The sequence below is a fragment of the Herpailurus yagouaroundi genome, unplaced genomic scaffold, assembly GCF_014898765.1.
Source record: "Herpailurus yagouaroundi ecotype Mexico unplaced genomic scaffold, PumYag 100, whole genome shotgun sequence".
Classification (NCBI taxonomy): Eukaryota; Metazoa; Chordata; class Mammalia; order Carnivora; family Felidae; genus Herpailurus; species Herpailurus yagouaroundi.
In genome coordinates, this window is record NW_024412391.1 from 7,731,571 (window position 1) to 7,738,163 (window position 6,593).

The following is a 6,593-nucleotide window of genomic DNA, read 5'->3' on the forward strand; positions in this document are numbered from 1 at the left end:
TGTACCCCACCCCCACCCCAGCACGGCTGAGTTGGATGGGGGCCGCCCCAGGGAGGGGCCAGTGTTGGACGTGGGGTGGCTCCCTTCAGGCAGGGCTATTCCTGAGGGACTGGCTGTGAGCTGTCATCAGCCCTGAAGGGGAACCCGGACAGAGGCCACAGCATCCACTTCAAGTTCAAAGCCCACTTCTGCAACTTACTAGTTATGTGACCTTGACCCAATTCCTTATCTTTCTTTAGCTCGTGGTTCAGTTTCCTTACCCGTGAACAGGGAAATGGTGAGGATTAGCTGAGATTGGTTCTGTGTTCTGTAGGGGAGAGAAAGTCTCCACCCCTCTGCTGGCTTCCCCCCAAGGTCGCTGCTGTAATCTGTTTGGTCAGGATCCAGGAAGCTGTTTCAGACACTTTTATGAGGGGGGTGGGGCTCTTGTGCAATAAAGGGTCGTGTGCCCAGGTGTGGCCTTTTCTCTCACTTCCTGCTCCCAGGGGCTGGGTAGGCCTTGCTCTCCTCACTGGGGATGGAATGAGGAAGCTGAACCCTGGTCCTGCTGCAGGCTGGCCTCGCTGCCCTCCCTCTTCTTCCTCCCTGGAGCACTGGCTGGTCCAGGGAGCTGGGGAGCCGGAGCTCTAAATCCTGGACTGAAGCTGAGCTTCAGTCCTGTCACTGAGCTCGGAGCCCTGTCCTGAGGTGTCAGTGCATCAGGCTCTGTGCTATAGAGCAGCACCCCAAATTTCTTCAGGGTCCCCCAGGTACATATGGAGACTTGGTATGAATTAGAAAAGGGCCTTCCTCTGGGCAGACACAGCCTCAGGAGTGCTCAGTTTAACAAATAGATAGTGCCTTTGTGTAAACTAGGAAAAGGCCCCCAGTCCTCTTTGTTCAACTTGAGGTGCCGTGCGCAACCTGCCCAACCCTATGGGATGACCCTGAGTGAAGGCTCCACTAGATGCCACGGGTTCTTGCCCTGCCTCTGCTTTGCCAGCTTTCTCAGAACCCACCAGATGTAAGGTGTAGCCCTGGATTCTAAACATTTTGTGTGGTTTATGCACTTATTCTGGACGATCAAGTTCTATGCCAGAGAGCCTATCTCCCCACACATCCAACCTCTCTGCCTCAGAGCCCGTGATGGTACTTTCAGTGATGGCATTCATAGTTTCCAGTGGGTCCCGGAACTGCAAGGGAGCAGAGAGATCACTGGACATTGCTTGAGTGGCAGGGACACAAAATCTGTTCCAGTGGGGACAGACCCCCCCCCAGTCACAGAAGCACCCCAGCCCCGTGAGTCTGTCCCACCGATCAGAGCACATGCCTAGGAACTTGGGTCAAGCGTCTTGTCTGTGAGACATGTTGCTGGAGAGGTGGTGCGGGCAGAGCAGAAGTCAGGAGCCAGATGACTTCAGGCTAGACTTAGCTGGATTTGTTCGATCCAGAACCAAGTGTTGACTCGTACGACTTTCCTTGAAAAAAATCTACATGGGCACGATGGGCTTGCATTCCTTCATGGAAACACTTGACTGGAGCTGAGCCGTGTCTTCCTCAGTAGAATTGTAGGGGTGGCCTTAACCCTGGTTTCATGGGGGAAATTATATACTCCACAGTTAGCCTGAGTTTGAATCCTGGATCACTTATTAGCTGTGGGACCTTGAAAAAGTTATTTCTCTGTGAATCAGTTCTCCCACCTGTCAAACAGGATGATGATATGATAGTACCCATATTACAGGATTGTTCTAAGGATTAAATAAGTACTTGTAGCAGCACATGGCACATAATATACATTAGCTATTACAATGACAACAGGTGAGTTTCCACTGAGTAGGCATTTATGTAATGTTTCCACGAACATCATTTTATTATCTTAATGACGTCCAGATTCCCAGTGACAGATTGTAGCTGGCCTAGAGGAACCCAAGTTGGGAACGTCACTCTTTGATCCATGAGGCCCCCTTCCCCTGAGCAAGGGAATCTTCCAGACCTCCCAAGACATGGGTGGCCTATGGCCATGACTCGTGATCTTTCCTGCTTGGAACCCTGTCCCTTCCGGGATATGCAGGGAAGCAATGTGAAGTTACGCTTCCTGTCAGCCACTTCTCAGAGCACATCCTGATATCCCAAGGCAGCCTCATTCCTCTTGTGAGTCGTTAAAATCTGTCAACAGCAGTCTTGGTTACTGGGCATTTTTATTTCCCGCCTGATGCCTGCTTGGGGCAATGAGTTCCATGAGCTTACCACCCACGGAGTGAAGTCAGATTTCCTTTTATTCTTCCTAAATAGAATTCTCTCAAGCTTTAAGCAGGGCACCCTGGTCTAGTTCAGGATTTGGTGAATGCGTTCGTGACCAGCCTCACCTAACATTCATGATCAAACAGATGTGATTCCTTCTTGGCTTCTATCTTCCCAGCTGGAAGAAGCCTCAACATATTTCTCTGTATTTTTATGGTAGCTTCCCTGTTTCCTTGACGACTTTGGCCGGCCCTTTTTCTAGGTTCCCACTGTCTTTCTTGAGCTTTAGTAAGCGCACAGGACAGAAATCCCTCCCCCACCGCACACTGACCCGATGCCACATTCTGTTACGCTTGGATGCCCTTCCAGGTACCAAATGAGAATTTCACTTCAGTACATGCAAATTGCAGTCATTTTGCTGAAAACCGGAACAAGAGGGTATGGGGAGTTGGTGAAAGAGAAGAGAGTCAAAAGCAGCAAGCAGAGCACAGCCAGAGGATTTGCCGTAGAGGTGTGGGAACAATAAAAGAAGGTGAGATCTTAGAACCCTGACTCAGAACTCCACCCCGAGGCCGCTGTACACAATCCAGTCCTTGCCCCCTCACCATGGCCTTGGGTGCCAGGCTGCATCAGTCAGAGCGATTTCCTTTTCTCAGTTTGCATAAAGCCATCTCATGGACCAGCGGCTGTCCTGCCCAGGATGGGACAGCTGTGTCCTCTAGAGGGGAGGGCAGAAAAAGCCAGGTCAGAGCAAGGCACTGGGTCCTCCTACTCTGACATAAAGTTCTTCTCATCGTTCGTCCAGTATTTATTGAGCATCTCTGCGCAGCACTGTTTTAGGTGTTGAGAGGACAGTGGTGAGTAAGACAGACATGATTGCTGCCCTCATGGAGCTTACATTATAGTCAGGGGAAATAAATAAACAAGGTAAATTTAACGTTTATTTATTTTTGGGACAGAGAGAGACAGAGCATGAACGGGGGAGGGGCAGAGAGAGAGGGAGACACAGAATCGGAAACAGGCCCCAGGCTCCGAGCCATCAGCCCAGAGCCCGACGCGGGGCTCGAACTCACGGACCGCGAGATCGTGACCTGGCTGAAGTCGGACGCTCAACCGACTGCGCCACCCAGGCGCCCCAAACAAGGTAAATTTAGACATCACAAGCATCACGATGGTCTAGATCAGGGTTGGCAAATCCAGCCCTTGGGTCAACTCTGGCCCTTGGCCTAGTTAGTAAGGCCCATGGGCTAAGAATCATTTATATATTTTTAAGGATTCTAAAACAATACAAACTTCTAGGAGGCATGCAAACCCTCATTATCTACTCTTTTTCATGACAGAAAAAGTTTGCCAAGTACTGGTTTAGACAGTGACTCAAGGTGGTAGGGTGGTCTAGTGACACATCAGCTGCTTCCCCAGCACCCATCCAAATGTCTCAAACACATCGTAGCCTTGACATTTGGGTGGTGGCATGGGGCTTTCACCGCCTAAGCCTACTAATTAGGGTCCTTTGAGCACTGACTGGTTCCGGGTTACACCAGTTAGTGGGTGGGATTCTCCTGGGCTAAGGGACTGGTTAGGTGAAGTCCAGGACTTTCCTGAGTGTTGGAGGACAAGAATCTCTCTTTCTGGATGAGGTTGGATATAGATGTGAGGCCAGGGATTGCTTGCAGCCATATTGCTGCATGAGCCATATTGAGCGTGAGGATAAAGGTGACCTGTTGAGGGGAGCACCCAGAGAATCACAGAAAAATCCTGACTATACCCTGGCTGGAGCCCGATTTGCTTCTGGACTTAGTTCTACAGCCAATAAACTCCCTTCAATGTTTAAGCCGATTTAGGTTTCTTGTTCCTTTTGACCAAAACATCTTAACCAATATAGATGGTCAAGGAAGAAGGAGGTGATGTTTGAGCTGAGATATGAATGGGAGCAAAGAAGATCTGGACGAAAAACCTTCCAAGCAGAGGAAAATGCAAATGCAAATATCCCAAGATGGGTATGAGCTAGGCACACTGGAGAAGTGGGAAGGTCAGTGAGCCATGGGGAGAATGGAATCTGGCGAGGGAGAGGAGCAGGCCAGGTCTGGCGGCCCAGGAGAGGAGCTTTGCTTTTGCTCTAAATGCAACAGGAACCCACTGTTAGTTTCTTTTTACATTTTTTAAACGGATTTTTATTAACATATAGCAGTACAGTACACAAGGTTTAAGGGCACAGTTGGATGAAATGAACACCTACGCACATATACATAAATCTCTGTCACCCAGATCAAGAACGTTCTCAGCCCCCACAAACCATGTATGCAATTTAAAATTTTCTAGGAGCCACATGAAAACAAGTAAAACACAGATGAAATAAATTTTAATAATGTATTTGATTTTAATTCAGTGGATCCCCAATATTCTCTTAAGGCATAATCAGTGTTAAAGGTGTCAGTAAGCTGTTACTTTTCCCAAGTCTTTCAAATTCCAGTGTGACTCTTACATGGACAGCACATTTCGATTTGGACTAGCCACATTTCAGGGCTCAGCATCCACACATGGCTAGTGGCTACTGTAGGAACAGTGCACGTCTAGAGAGTAAAGCAGTGAAGCAAACATGGTCCATTGATCAGAATAGAAGTCATGTAAATGTAAGCCACTGACCTTATCTTGGTTTAGAGTCCTGACTCTTTCATTTTATTTTAGTGAAAAAAAGTTCCCACCCATTCTCAGTTCCCTGCCCTATATTCCTCCAAGGTCTTACACACAACACAGCATTTGCCTACCATCAGTGGTTTTCCTTCCCTTTTGGGCTCTCGTGAATGGAGCTGTCCTTCTGCTGATTCTCAGGCACTATTAAGTGTGGATAAGGAAGGGAGCCACAGCTGGTGACCCGTGTTCATCCCCCCGTTCTGTTCTTACCTCCAGGACTGGCTTTCCTGGCAGCGAGTCAATGGAACCCCTTCTTCACACACAGGTGTATAATACTGGAGCTCACCTGTGGTGCAAGGGGACGATCTGAAGGAGCAATGACTAAGAAATTAACCTAGTCCTTCTGGATTTCATTCGAATTGTTGGGTGTGTCCTGGGCGCCAGAATCATAAAGCAGGCCTGGTTTCCTTCCTTTGATGTATTTAAAGAGCCCTGGATTTGCAGCCACAACACTGAGTACTAGTCCCACAGCCCTCACTAACGGCAGTATCACTTCGGGTGTAGGGTTTAGCTAATCTGAGCATCACTTCCTCTGCTGGTTAAACATGAGTAATAATACCTGTCTTATAGGTTACAGTGATTACCAGATAAATCATACAGTTTGAAACTGTAAAGCATTACACAAATACAAGACGCTAACCTTTACAGCAGGGAACATGATGCAGGACATACAACAGGGGGAAAGGCCCCTCTGAGATGCTCAGGGCAGGAAGCACGTTTCTTCCCCTCTGCCCTCTTGCCTTTGCTCTTCGCCCCCTCACAGTTTGTAATGGCCTGTGTGTGGCTTTACAAGCAGCAGGCGCTCTGATCCAAAAGAATGACTAATTGAACACGCTCCTGGTATTTTGGTCCTTCATACACACCTGTCCTGGGCTCCTGGAAAGGCAACCCCCAAGGGAAGCCTCTTGGCCAGGTGTCCGAAAATGTTTCCTCCGCAGGCGGGTGGCAATTCCTCCGCAGGCGCGTAGGTTTCCATTGGCTCCGGGGGCGGGGGAGGTGGGGGGGAGGGAAGGGGTCCCCTGCGTGTATCTTTTATTGGCTGACTGTAGCTGGGACCAGGAGCCACAGGCCCTGCGCAGTTCACAGCCCCGCGAATCTCTGAGGGCTGCTGGCGCCTTTGCTGCCTCCTGTCCCCTGGTGGCCGGTGGGAGCGCCCTCCACGCCCCCTGGGCCCTTCCCGGACTGCTCTTCCAGTCCCAGGCCGGGCACCTACAGCCTCCTCTCAAATCGCCTCCTTGGGGAAACCGTCCCAGGCTAAACCCAGCCATTACCAGTCCCTTAATGGACACATTTCTGGTCCCCGGCTCAGAGGCGGGGCATCAGTCCCCGAGCCACGCACACGAGCTCTGCCTTTGTCACTTTCTCAAGCTCCGCCAGCTGCGTTAGAATGCTCAGGCTTCTTAACTCTTCTCCCCGCGAAACACAGGTCGGAGGATGCAGTAAACCTCCTGGCTCCTCCCCGAAGAACTCTGGGACTTCAATGCACTGGGCCCCAGCCAACAACCGAATAAAGTGGAAAATTTTTTCATCACTTACAGAAAGTATTTTCACTCGGCAAAACAGCAGCTCCGGCCCCTCTGAGCAAGCCCGTTTTAGCCGCGCCGGGCAAGAGAGCACCCGTGCAGTTGGCGGCGCTTTCCGGAGGCTGCTCCAACCCCCCTCCCACTTCCCATCCCGCTGTC

The 6,593-nt window shown here is 50.2% G+C and overlaps 1 long non-coding RNA gene across 1 annotated transcript; it reads right to left on the reverse strand.

Annotated features, from left to right (window-relative positions):
• Positions 1-1,825: 1,825 nt before the first annotated feature.
• Positions 1,826-6,583, reverse strand: LOC121028251 (uncharacterized). The gene is made up of 4 exons (XR_005789144.1): positions 4,666-6,583; positions 2,826-2,938; positions 2,552-2,638; positions 1,826-2,195 (listed from the first exon to the last, which is right to left on the reverse strand). It is a non-coding gene; the product is annotated as an uncharacterized LOC121028251 (long non-coding RNA).
• Between the last annotated feature and the right edge of the window lie 10 nt (positions 6,584-6,593).